This window comes from Apium graveolens, chromosome 7 (assembly GCF_009905375.1).
Source record: "Apium graveolens cultivar Ventura chromosome 7, ASM990537v1, whole genome shotgun sequence".
Classification (NCBI taxonomy): Eukaryota; Viridiplantae; Streptophyta; class Magnoliopsida; order Apiales; family Apiaceae; genus Apium; species Apium graveolens.
Window position 1 is genome coordinate 252,626,475 of NC_133653.1, and position 14,492 is coordinate 252,640,966.

The 14,492-nt window shown below is 35.4% G+C and overlaps 1 pseudogene; it reads left to right on the forward strand.

The window, feature by feature from the left end:
- The first annotated feature begins 1,093 nt into the window (after window positions 1–1,093).
- LOC141674661 (uncharacterized) lies at window positions 1,094–3,478 on the forward strand (annotated as a pseudogene).
- The last annotated feature ends 11,014 nt before the right edge of the window (window positions 3,479–14,492 follow it).

The following is a 14,492-nucleotide window of genomic DNA, read 5'->3' on the forward strand; positions in this document are numbered from 1 at the left end:
AATCAAAAGTGTTCCCAACTTTGTTTATATAGGGAATGTTATTATTTATAGCTTTCATCACTTATAATGAGTCGATTTCAAGGATTTTTTGCCTTAACCCCAAGTCAAGTCAGCTATCCACTTCAATGCTTCCTGCAATTCAGTTGCCTCTGCCTCCAAGAATGTTGATGCTTCTTCAATAATTCTCTGCATATCAGCCACAAATACTCGGGGGGCGGACCGACATAGTACTAACGGGATGCCCAGGAACCAACTGGGTTCTGGGCTTAAGGTATTAATATAGTATAAATTTAATTGAGAACCCACTTAAATTTTGGACATGAACTCACTTTATACAGTAGCATTCTAATCCAGTAATATTCATCTAAAAGATTATGGGGCCAAAAAAAAAAGAAATCAGCCCATTACAAGCCCAAATAATTGAACACGATAAATGCAGAAAAAGTAGTAAATTAAGTCAAACCAATAATTGATTACTACTCTCTTCTTGATCTTAAAATGTAATCTTCAGGATAATGTGCTTTATTTCCTGAATCTAGGGTAAAAAAGAAAAGAATAGAAAATAACCAATTTTCCTTTCTCTCCTAATCTTTCCAAAAGTGGGAAGAAGATTTTGGAGACAAAAATAAAGAAAACTTCTTCCCAAATCTGCAGCTTTCTTTTCCTTTCTTTCATAAAAGTTGTTCGGGAACAAGCTGAAGAAATGTATTCTTTACATTTCTTTTCTTTTTTCTCCAAAAAATGTTTCTGGAACACAAGATATCATCCCTATTCCCTATTCCCTCTCTGTGAAAAGAAAAAAAATCAAATTGGCGCCCTATCATCCCTATTCCCTCATCTCTAGCTCTTATTTGTTACTTCTAGATTTCATTGCGAAGTCTACAAGATATCATTCTTACTCCCTTATTTTGTAAGTAATTTTTTTAACTCTTTTTTATGCCTAAATTCTATTAGTATGTGCTACATAATTTAGTTTTATTGTCATTAATGATTAATTCTTTTTCAGTTTATTTTATGTTTAATTGTTGAATATTGATGATAATATGTAAATGTTAATTGTTGAATTATATTGATGATTATTTACATATTTAAAATGAAAAGATTTTCTAAAAGGAAATCACCGGAGCCATCTCAACCCGTTACTGCTACTAATATTATCTCGAGTGGAAATGTTAAAGTGTCTCAATCTAGTTCAACTCCCATAATGCCTAAACTAATTGATTTGGAAGAACTTCCTTTGGATCCCTGTGATAGGAAAAGAATTCTAAATTATCATCCTAATCAAAGAGATGAATTAGACGAACTTACATACTTAGGGGGCCTACTAGACCCGCAGGGTTTATATATCCACAAAAGATGACTGGGGATAAGCTGAGATGCTTTAATCCTAAATGGTATGAAGACTTTGATTGGTTAGAGTATAGTGTAAAAATCGATAGTCTTTTTTGTTTGCCTTGTTGCTTGTTTAAGGATCAAGTTGGAAAGAAGGGCGGGGGTGATACTTTCGTACCGGAAGGATTTAGTGGTTGGAATAAATTACATGAAAGACTTAAATCTCGTATTGGAGATGTTGGTAGTATCCATGATAAGGTAGTTAAAAATTATGATGATCTAATGAGACAACATCAATCGATTGTCGTTGCTTTACATAAGTAAAGTGATATCACAAAAAATGAATATCAGATTCGATTAAATGCTTCAATTGATGTGTCAAGATATTTGTTGAATAGTGCATTACCTTTTAGTGGTCATGATGAGTCTGAAAACTCTCTTTATAGAGGACATTTTCTAGAGATGGTAAAATACACTCAAAACCAAAATAAAAGTGTTCGGAAGGTTACACTAAAAAATGCCCTGGAAAATAATCAAATGGTGTCTCCAAAGATTCAAAAAGATATTTGTCATTGTTTTACACAAGAAATACTCAAATATGTTCTTATGGAAGTGATGATGTGTTTGATTTATTAGTTGATGAGTCTAGTGATATTTCTAATAAGTAACAAATGGCTATTGCTTTGAGATTTGTTGATGATTCATGTGGTTTGATTAAGGAGAGATTTATTGGTCTTATTCATGTGAAGGATACATCTTCTTTGACTCTTAAATTGGCTATTGATTCTTTACTTACTGAACTTGGTTTGAGCTTAAAAAAAGTTAGAGGGAAGGGTTATGATGGTGCAATCAATATGCGTGGTGAGTTTAATGGGTTAAAAATCTTAATCTTGAGAGAAAATAGGATGGCGTATTATGTACATTATTTTTCTCACCAACTTCAGTTGGTTATTGTGGCTATTGCAAAGAAATATTTTATTGTTGGAGATTTCTTTGACATGATATCGGTCTTGATAAATGTGGTTGGTGGTTCTTGCAAATGAACAGATATGATTCGAGATAGTCAAAGAGAGAAATTAATCAAAGAGATAGGTAGCGGTGAAAGAGAAACCGGTCGTGGATTAAATCAAGATCTTTCTCTAATTAGAGCCGGAGACACACGATGGAGTTCTCATTACAAAACACTTTTGCGTTTGGTTGATTTGTATAAATATGTTATGAATGTTCTTAATTACGTTGAACAAGTGGGTGAAAAAGATGTGCAAAAACATCAAGAAAATGGTCTTCAAATATATTTTACATCTTTTGATTTTGTATTCTATTTGCAGTTGATGTTGCACATTTTTGGGCTAACTGAATCTTTGACAAACGCACTTCAAAGAAAAGATCAAGATGTCTTGAATGTTGTTTCATTAGTTAAATCAACTAAAAGGCAATTGCAGAAGTTTAGACTTGATGGATAAGTTCCTCTTTTGGAGAAGATCTTTTCTTTTTGTGACAAGCATGGCATAGAAAAGTTGAACATGGCTGATTCGTTTATTAATCCAAAAAATAGAAGACAAAAAACAGGAATTACATATGAACGTCATTATTCTTTTGATTGTTTTACTGTTGTTGTAGATATACAACTTGCAGAGTTTGATGATCATTTTAATGAGGTGAATTCTGAGTTGCTAACTTGTATGGCTGCCTTGGATCCATGCAATTCATTTGATGCATTTGACTCATTAAAGTTAATAAGGTTAGTTGATTTTTATCTTGATGATTTTAGTTATACGGAGAAGATTGCTATTGAGCATGACTAGCAATTTATATTAACAATGTAAAAGAAGATGGGAGATTTGCTCATTTGAACGGTATTGGTGATCTTGCTAGAGTGATGGTAGAAACAAAGAAACATCTTTCTTACCATTTACTCTATCGATTAAGAAAACTTGCATTGATTTTGCCGGTTACAACTGCAACGGTTGAGAGGTGCTTCTCTACAATGAAACTTGTGAAGTCGATTTTGCGCAATCGAATGGGTGATGATTATTTAAGTGATTGTCTTATTTCAGCTATAGAAAAAGAAGCACTTGCTAAGGTTACAAATGATAATGTAATAAATCGTTTTCAAAAAATGAAAACGCGTAGGAAACAACTTTAGAATGTAAAGTCATCTTTTATTTATAGAATTCCGTACTATTTTTAATTATTATTGTATCTTTTTTATTTTAATATTATCTTAGGAACCCACTAGAAAAAAATTATGGGTCCACCACTGAATACTCCTTTGTCATCCCTAAGAACCATGCCAACCTTAAACCCTGGAGAATTAACCTGAATAGCTGCATCAACATTAAACTTATACCAACCTTGAATCGGACAATTCCACTTAACCTCGTTCGTGTGTTGATCACTCCCAGTTACTTGCATTGCAGCTTAGTGATTACTCTGAGCATTGGACCATTCCGAGACTATTGCCGAGCTTAACCCCATAGCTACATCCGGTGTTATCACTTTCCCATCCCATAATTTTTTATTCCTTGTATACCATATTCCTCACAATATTTTGATCTCTGCCAATTTTCTGCCATATGGTGCAGAATAAAGTTCATTTAAGAGCCATGCTAACACAATTTCCATCTCTGAGATATCAATACCATCTCCCAACTACTCCCAAAACTTTTTTGCATATTGGCAATCCATAAAGATGTGCCTAACATGTTCCACATCCATGCAACACACAGGGCATATGATTGGCACTTGCACTCATTTCCCTCGAAGTAGATATCTTACTAGAACATTGTTCTTGCAGATGCTCCAAATAAAATATTTCATCTTATGTGATACCAGTAATGCCCACAGCTTCCTCCATCCCTCATGATCAGCCTCCTCTTCACTGTTAAAATGATTTTTTATACCAGTAATGATCTCCTGATTTTACAGTATACCAACTATTTACTGTATGCAGCCATGCCACTCTATCTTTCACCAAGTTTTGAGGTATTTTGGTTCTTAGAATATGACCACCATCAGTTTAATGAAAAGTTTGTTTTAATTTATTCTCGTCCTATTATTTAATGTCTGGACAGAATTACTCTATAACCTTGTCATCTCTACTGCTGTTGACGTGATAATTCTCTACTCTGTAATCAGTTTTCCCTCTCAGCCATTGGTCAGATAAGATGTTGATGTTCTGATCGTCTCCCAACACCCATTAAAACCCCTTAACTCATCTCTTACTTCAATAATTCCCGTCCAAATGAAATTTGCATCTGGACCTTTTGGTGCTTGTAAGATATGATTTGTGGGATAATATCTTGCTCTAAAGATCCGCGCCACTAGGAAATCTGGTCTATACAAGAAGTTCCAGACATGTTTCCCTATCAAAGCCAAGTTGAACCTATATAGACACCTAAATACAAGACCCCTTTTTTTTGAACTGCATAACTTGTCCCATGACATCCATCTTAGCCCTTTCCTATTATTAGCATTCGATTTCCACCAATAGCCATTCATAATTCTTTCTCTCTCACGTGAAAGTGATTTTGGAAGTAAAAAACACGACATACATTAAGACGGGATAGATTGAGCAACATTTTTTTTATCATGACAACCTTCCCAGCTTTAGAAAGTTTACTGTTACCCCAACCTTGGACTCTTTTCCAGACCCTCTCTTTGACATAACTGAATACCTTCTTCCTTTATCTTCCAATCAGTGACGGCAACCCCGATATTTGCTATCTTTTAGCTCATTATAAACTCCCAGAATATTGGACATCTCGCACTGTTTATCCCTCCTTACATTGAAGCTGAAAAATGTCCCTATTTATGAAAATTAACAGCTTTTCCAGATTGCACTTCGTATTCATTCAATAACTTCTTCATTAGTTTGGGCTTCCTCTATATTTGCTTTAAAGAACAAGAAGCCGTCATCTGCAGAAAGTAGATGTGTAATAGCTGGTGCTGATGAACTGACGCGATAACCATTAATATCTCTTCTTTCTGCTGTTAAGTTAAGCTAATGTGATAACCCTTCGACACAGAATAGAAAAAGATAGGGAGAGGGAGGATCTCACTGTCTTAATACTCTAATCGGATATATAGGCCCTACAGATGACTCATCCAAGCACACCTTATATTATACCGTAGTCACACATAGTTTAATCCATTTCACCCATTTTTCGCTAAACCCCATTGTCCTCATCCTGTGCCATAAATAGTTCCAGCTTACACGATCATATGCCTTACTTAGGTCAAGTTTTAAGGCCACCTCGCCATCCTGACAACCTTTCTTCCGTTTCATATAATGGATCATTTCAAATGCAATAAGTACATTGTCATGAATACTTCTACCAGATACGAAAGCTGACTGATGTTCAGAAATAATAGATGAAAATACACCTTATAGTCGATTGGATACTATTTTCACCAGGATCTTGTACATGACATTGCATAAAGCTATTGGCCACTCTCTATATTTTCCTTCTTTGAGATCAGTACCAGGTTGGTGCTATTGATTTCTGTAGGGATAAACTCATACTTTAACCATTTATCATCCTTTAAACATGACAAGACCTCCCGGTGACCTAAAGGAGGTGATTCCAACCAACAATTATAGTAAAAAACTCCTAAAGACTATTTTTTCCTATCATTAGTACTAGAACAATTAGATTCAGGAAGACAAACTATCGCCGGAAAGTGAGACTACAAGAAACCTTTAATATTATTTCTATGATGAGCTACAACGAGGCCCCTCATATTCCAACTGAAAATAGAAAATGCAGGTGCAAAAGACATATATACTTTACTTAAGGCATTCCTCTATCTCTAATAGAGTCTTTCTTTGTCTTGAACCGCTATCAATCCCATTTGCAGACTCGACTCCAATACCAATTGAGATTCCTTCCCAAAATCTGTCCTTAGAGGAATGGGTTGCGATTTCCTTCTATTTCTTTTAGGCAATTGGAAAGCCTTGACTATGCTATTTGAGTATTTCCTTAGTCTTCCTCTTTTCTTCAAAATCTTTAGTTTACCTAATCCTTGTACTACTGAACCAAGTGAATTATCCTGTGATTTCTTTTGAAAAATTGCACCTATGACACTATCTTTGTCCTTAGATATTAAAGATACTCTATTACCTTGAGAATCGAGCAGTCTGACTTCATTGAATTGTCTCTAACCTTTTAAGCTGCTAAAGGCACATCTATCTCATCTACCACTTCCACGACCCTACTTTGCTCTTGGAAAGATGTCTTAGAAGCTGAGTTTTTGTTTTCAACAACTGATAAAGTTGCCTTCTCCACCTCTGACCTCTTTATACCATGAGAGTTTTCCACCGTAATTTTTACATTATTATGAACATCTTCAGATTCAGTAGGTTGCTCTTAGTCACTGTAAAAATAGTTGATTTGCTCTTTACCAATTGTTGCCCAGTAAAGATAAAATTGTTGTTGTGCATATGTTGTGTACTTGATGATTTCATAAACAAAACATCTAAGTAGATTTTACTTAGTGAAATAATGTAGCACTCGACGGATAAGAATTATAGTTCCGACGGATAACTCATTATAGTCCCGACGGATGTTGACTTATTATCCATCGAGTGAGTAGCTTATGTAATAATGAGTCTGTAGCACAGTTCTGTATACATCTTTGTATAGATTCTGTAGTAGCCTATAAGTCATGTTGACTTTAACTACATATGTAGAATAGGTTGATTAATTGTATATAAATGATGTCTTGTAATTCTGCATAAGTGAAATGAAGTTAAGTGCCAAAATAGCTACCGACGAATGATTAACAAAGCCATCGATGGATGATCAAATGATTATCAACAGATGTTTAATATAGCAGTCGACGGATGATCAATGAAGCCATTAACGGATGTTCAGAAAGTCGACGGATGATCATATATCCAACGGATGTTCATAAAGTCCAATGGATGATCATATAAAGAATTCAAACAACAGTTGAACAGTGAAAGCTGAGCACAGCCGTCGAGATGTATACAAATCTACTATGGAAGCCCATTAACTGGGTAATAAAGGACGAAAAGTAGCAAAGCTTAAGATTGATAGTTTTTATATTTATTCAGTCTTTTTGACTTTGTAATTTTGGTAATATATAAACCAAGAACGTAGCAAATAGAAACTAGAGAGCTGAGATACAAAAACAGAGAAATATTTGTAAGCAGAATCTTTAGCATTTCCCTGTATTCTCAGTAGTTCAATTTGTAAGCAGCTGTGAGCATTCTTGCACACAGAGTCCTCTCGATATATAATATATATCTCTGGTGGAATTGTTTAAATCCACCAGAAAGTTTTTAAAGACTCTTGTTTTTAATTACTTATGTTTTGATTCAATTAAGTTTCTATTCCGCATTGTGCTAATCAAAACACTTATATCTATATTCGAGTTGAACATTTTCATTTCGAGAAAAAGGTTCAAGAATTCCATTCAACCCCCCTTCTGTAATTCTTGCTATATTGTTAAGGGACTAACAATTGTTTAAGGGGGGTTGGATAAAATTGTATAAATATTTCGAACAAGTAATAAAATATAACAGCTTTTTATATATCTGATAAAAATGGTTACAAAACTCTCTCAAGAAATACTGATGTTCTTGAGAGCTTCTAGGTCGAATGATACTTGAGATCGATACACTACGGGATGACCTAAACTGTGTTTATATACTACACAGCTACAACAAATCAATCTAAGATATGCATTATCAAAAGCTAACTGAAACTGATATATATCTTCAACTAAATAGATAAAGTCCTATAACTCAGACGTAAAAGATATCTACTCCATAATAAAAGGAACAAAATAAATCTTATAAGCTGACTGTCTTCAAATACTGATGACATCCAAATGCTGATGATGTGTCAAATCCTGACAACACATAAAATACTGATGATACATGAATAGCCAGATCCTGAGCTTCTTCTGATCATTGAGAATTCTATATGTAACAATCTCCCCCAATTTATGCTTAATATAATGAAGCACGAATTCCATTCTCAATGATGCCAAAACCAATCTACAAAATGTACAAGGAGTAAAGCTTACTTTAGTATCTTCAGATAACTGACAGTTGTTTCCAGAAAGTTTTTCAATCTTTCTTCCTCCTTGTCTCGTAGGACTTTAACAAGCTTTTTCTTCAACTCTCTCTTCTCTTCAGTGTCTTCTCCAAGCTGATAGATGGCTGATCTCAACTTAGAAATTGAGCTTTTGCTTATCTCAAGATCACCAATCAACATGTAGCTTAAACTGACATCTTCATGATCAGGACTGATGGATAACTGAGGACTGTTGAGAAAAACTTGTAGCATTACGACTTCCTTTTTCATCTTCATTTCTTGACCAGTATAAGTTCTGTACTCAGGAACATAATCACCATTGAATTTATCTTCTGATGACTTCAAGTATCATAGAAGACCAATTTCTGGTGACACTGTTCTCAACTCTAAGAAGATAGTGAATGTATTTCAATTCTGTCACAGTCTTCATTAAGAGTTGCTGTAATGTAAAACTCTTTACTTTACCATCCCTGAAAAAGTACATAATCTCTTCTCTGACATCATTATCATTTATCTTTCTATAAACGATCTTCACAACTTCAACTTTTTTAAGATATGAAGGAGAAACTCTTTCACCAAAATTCTCTCAGTTAGAGTATTTGTATCCAGCAGATTAGATCTTAGAATCTCCATATCAGAATGACCAATGCCTCCTCAGGTTCGAGATTTGACAAGTTTCAGTTTTTCATTGTATTCCACCCAAGAAGGTTTTTTGATGGATTTATCAACATTTTCTTGTTCTGAAATAGAATCTCTTAACCCTGCTGACACAAATTCAACATGCTTGAACCCTTTAGGATAATCGAATGTATAAATGTCTTTCCATCTTCTATCCTTCTTGCTGAGAGGAGCATAACTTATAGACAGATCATGAATCTTCCCTTTTGCTTTATTCCATAGCTCCTTCTTTGATTTTAAAACCCTCTGCAAATATTCTTTGAATGCTTGATCAGCTTTCCTTCTATCAACCTTTTCTTTTTCATCAACCTATGAAATATAAGGAGTGATTACCGTAGCAAGGGCTGAATCATTTAATGCTTCAATCACTTTTTCATCAGAGTCAAAATCAGTTATTAGGTTCATAGCATTAGAATATGCATTTACCTCAGGATTTGTGTCTGCATCAGGAGTTACATTCTGGTTTGATGTATCAGCTTGATCAATGTCAGTGGCTGTTTTTTTCTTGGTATAATAAATTCTTCTGACTTCTGAACTTCTTCATCTTCTTCATGTCCTTGTACAGGAACATAACCTTCTCTGGATAGAAAATTCAGAAAATTAAAGTTAAATGCAGTCATTTGACTTGGTTTAGAAGTTCTTCCTCTTCCTCCTCCTCCTCTAGCTCTTGTAGATCTTTCACCTCTTTTTCCTCTTCCTTTAGAAGTGTTAGCTTCAGCTTCAATTTGAGCCATTAGCTCCTTTTATTGCATAACTGCTTCTTCAGGTGTTAGGTCAGGAAATTCTTCAGTTATATACCCAAGAGCACTCCTAGCATTCTTTTTCTCAAACCTCTTATCTTTGTAGTACAAGACAATCTCTTTACCTGTTTCCTTATGCCTGTAAGGAAAGAATAATCCCTTAGCATCTGCTAAATTAGAGATTGTAACATCATCATCCTCAGGAGCACCAGCAGTAGTCTTGTGCTTGGCTTTATGAGCACTAGTAGACTTCCTTTGTCTTGAAGAACCAGTCTTCTTGGAATGTTGAGGTTATTGAGTCAAAATTCAAATATGGCTTTGCAGGGCATTTTTAAAATGAGTATAGAAAGTCAGATTCCAGTAAGAAAAGGTTTGAGTATGTGGATTATAAGTAAAAATACTTTGATCTACTCAAACAAAAGGAAAGGGCTTTTATTACACAAGAGAATGACTGGGCAGCAGATGGTTTGGATGAAGATGAAGATGTCAGCTATGTCAATCTAGCCCTAATGGCCAAGTCTGATGAAACAGATACAAGTTCCTTAAGCAATCAGGTAATTACTACAAACCTTGCACATTTATCTAAAGCTGAGTGTAATGATGCCATAAATGACATGTCTACAGAATTATATCATTTGCGTGTTACACTTAAGTCTCTTACTAAAGAAAATGCTAAAATCAAAGAAAAGAACTTGTTTTTAAGTGAGAGGAATAATATGCTTGAGTCTTAGTTTGTTGATTTTGAGAAACTAAGAATTGAGTGTAAGATTGCCAAGGAGGAATTAACTGAGTCCTTGAAAAAGGAAGAGATTTTAAAGAAGCAGCTCGAGCATGAACAAGAGGTGATTAAAGCATGGAAAATATCCAGGGATGTCCATGCTCAAATCACCAAAGTTCAAGGAATTTAGTCTTTTTGTGATGAAGCCTGGAAAAAGAGCAAAGAGAAACTAGAACCTAATTTGGTAGATGGTTTGCTAACAGATGTAGACTCGACGGATGATGAGGACTATCCGTCGAATAACAAAAAGTGTTATCCGTCGAAAGATGAAAATCCTCTTCCGTCGGCTGTGAGAAAGCCCATTAGCAAAGCCAAACTAATCAAGCTGAATGAGAAGTATGGGTCTGTTTCCAAGAACTTTATTTCAGGAGAGTCAAGTCAAGTTAAGAAAGGGAAAAAAGCTAATGTTGGTCACATGACTGTCAAACAGTTAAGTGACAGACTTGAGAAAACTGAGGTAAAAATAGAGACTAAAAGGAAAAATAATAGGAATGGTAAAGTAGGGATTAACAAACACAATAACTACACACCTGATAAATATGCTCCTAGAAAAATCTGTGTCAAGTGTGGTAGTGTAAATCATTTGTCTGTTAATTACAAATCTGCCATGCCTACTCCCATGTCTGTTCAGTCTCAATTTCCTAACATGAATGCCATGCCTCCCATGCCTGTTAATGCTATGCCAACACAGAACATGAATGCACAGTTTGCTAATATGCCATTTGCACCTAATCCATATTATGCTGCATACAGTATGCCTCAAATGCCATTTAGCATGCCTTACTGGAATAACATGTTTACACCAAGCATGCCATTTCCTGTTAGTCATAATCTACATGATAATTCTGTTGCATTGAATGGTTTCAAAGGTCCAACCCAAATGACTAAGGAAGAATCTGAAATTCCTAAGTCAAATGAGATAAGACCTAAGAAACAGAAGAAGAAAGCTAACAAGGCAGGACCCAAGGAAACTTGGGTACCAAAATTAACTTGATTTGATTTTGATGTGTGCAGGGAAACAGAAAGAATCTTTGGTACTTGGATAGTGGCTGTTCAAGACACATGACTGGTGATTCTACCCTGCTCACAGAGTTTAAGGAAAGAGCTGGCCCAAGTATTACTTTTGGAGATGACAGCAAGGGTTATATTGTGGGATATGGCTTGATTTCAAAGGACAATGTCATCATTGAGGAGGTTGCCTTAGTGGATGGTCTCAAACACAATCTGTTGAGTATGAGCCAGCTTTGTGACAAAGGCAATTCAGTAACCTTCAACAAAGAAGCCTGTGTTGTGACTAATAATCAAAGCAACAAAGTGGTTCTCACTGGTGTGAGAAGAGGAAATGTGTATCTAGATGATTTCAACTCATCCAAAGCAGAATCTGTAACTTGCCTTCTCAGCAAAGCAAGTCAGGATGAAAGTTGGCTATGGCACAAGAAGCTATCCCATTTAAACTTCAAGACCATGAATGAGCTGGTATAGAAAGAACTAGTAAGAGGCATTCCTCTAGTGGAGTTTACAAAGGATGGACTGTGTGATGCCTGCCAAAAAGGGAAGCAGATTAAAGCATCATTCAGGAAGAAACTTGATTCAACAATTGAAGAGCCTTTGCAACTGCTTCACATGGATTTGTTTGGACCAGTCAATGTATTGTCCATCTCAAGGAAAAGATTTTGCCTAGTAATTATAGATGATTTCTCAAAGTTCTCTTGGGCATATTTTCTAAAGTCTAAAGATGAGGCTAGTGAAATCATCATCAATCACATAAGGCAAGTCAACAATCATCCTGATTTCAAAGTTAGAAGAATCAGGAGTGACAATGGAACTGAGTTCAAGAATTCTGTCATGAGAGCATTTTGTGAAGAAAATGGGATTCTGCATGAGTTTTCAGCAGCAAAGACTCCACAACATAATGGAGTAGTGGAAAGGAAGAACATATCACTTATTGAAGCTGCAAGGACAATGCTTGAAGAATCTAAACTACCAACATATTTCTAGGCTGAAGCTGTAAATACTGCATGCTACACTCAGAACATTTCTCTGATTAATCAAGCAAAATGCATGACTCCCTATCAATTGTTCAAGAACAAGAAGCCAACTCTAAACTTTCTTCATGTCTTTGGCTGCAAATGTTATATCCTGAGAAATCAAACTGATCAAAATGGGAAGTTTGATGCTAAAGCAGATGTAGGAATTTTTGTTGGATATGCTGTAGGTAAAGGATATAGAGTCTACAGTCTAAGAACCAACATTGTTGTGGAATCTATACATGTTGTGTTTGATGATAAAAAGATTGAAGGACTGAAAGATGGAGATTACCATGAGGGCCTCAAATTCGACAATGTGGAGATGGTTAGTGATGACAGTGATGATGAGAGTGATCAAGAAACAGTGTCTAAGGATAATGCAGACAAATCTACCACCAATGAAGCATAAAACTCAACATCCGTCGAGTTGTATAATGCTTCATCCGTCGGAAGGCAATCTGTGTTATCCGTCGGAAGACAACCTGCCTCATCCGTCGGTACTCAAAATTCACCATTCGTCGGGTTATCTAAAGGAGCAGGAGGTCAAGACAGATCACCTATAGAAAATTCCCCTTTCTCAAATCAAAGATCCATAAACTCAGGGGGAGTTTCTAGAAATCAAAACTCAATCACACATCAAGACAATCATGAGGTCTCTTCATCTAGAGCTAATCTACCTCAACAAAGGAAATGGACAAAAGATCACCCCTTTGAGCTTATCATTGGTGATGTTTCTTCTAGAGTTCAGAAAAGAAGAGCAACTCAGGAAGAATGTCTATACAACAACTTTCTGTCAAAGGAAGAACCAAAGAAGGTAAAAGAAGCTTTGTTGGATCCTGATTGAATTTTAGCTATGCAGGAGGAGCTAAACCAATTTGAAAGGAATAATGTATGGAAGCTGGTACCCAAGCCTAAAGGAAAGAATCCAATAGACACCAAGTGGGTATTCAGAAACAAGATGGATGAAAATGGCATAGTAATCAGGAATAAAGCTAGATTGGTTGCTAAGGGTTATTGTCAGCAAGAAGGAATAGATTTTGATGAAACTTTTGCTCCTGTTGCAAGACTTGAAGCCATCAGAATCTTCTTAGCCTATGCAGCCCATGCCAATTTCAAGGTCTATCAAATGGATGTCAAAAGTGCCTTTCTAAATGAAGATTTGGAGAAAGAAGTGTATGTTAGTCAGCCTTCTGGTTTTGAAAATCCAAATTTTCCAGAATATATCTATTATCTTCTGAAAGCACTTTATGGACTAAAGCAAGCACCTAGAGCCTGGTATGATACTTTATCAAAGTTCCTTTTGGAAAATCATTTCACAAGAGGTACTGTAGATAAAACTTTATTTTTCAGAAATGTTAATGGCTCTAGTATACTTGTTCAAATTTATGTAGATGATATTATTTTTGGCTCTACAGATGAGAAACTTTGCAAAAAGTTTGCCAAATTGATGCAAAGTAATTATGAAATGAGTATGATGGGAGAACTAACTTACTTTCTTGGTTTGCAAGTTAAGCAAGTTAGTGATGGAATATTCATTAGTCAAACTAAATATATTTTTGATCTTTTAAAGAAGTTTGATCTAATGGATTGCACATCTGCAAAAACTCCCATGGCCACTGCAACTAAGCTTGAACTAAACATACTGAAAAGTTTGTTGATATTTCAAGCTATAGAGGCATGGTTGGCTCACTTCTGTACTTAACAGCTAGTAGGCCAGATATAATGTTTGCTACATGTTTATGTGCTAGATTTCAGGATGATCCTAGAGAATCTCACTTGATAGCTATTAAGAGAATTTTCAGATATCTCAAGGGAACACCAAAACTTGGCATTTGGTACCCTAGAGATTCTGGTTTTGATCTAACTGGTT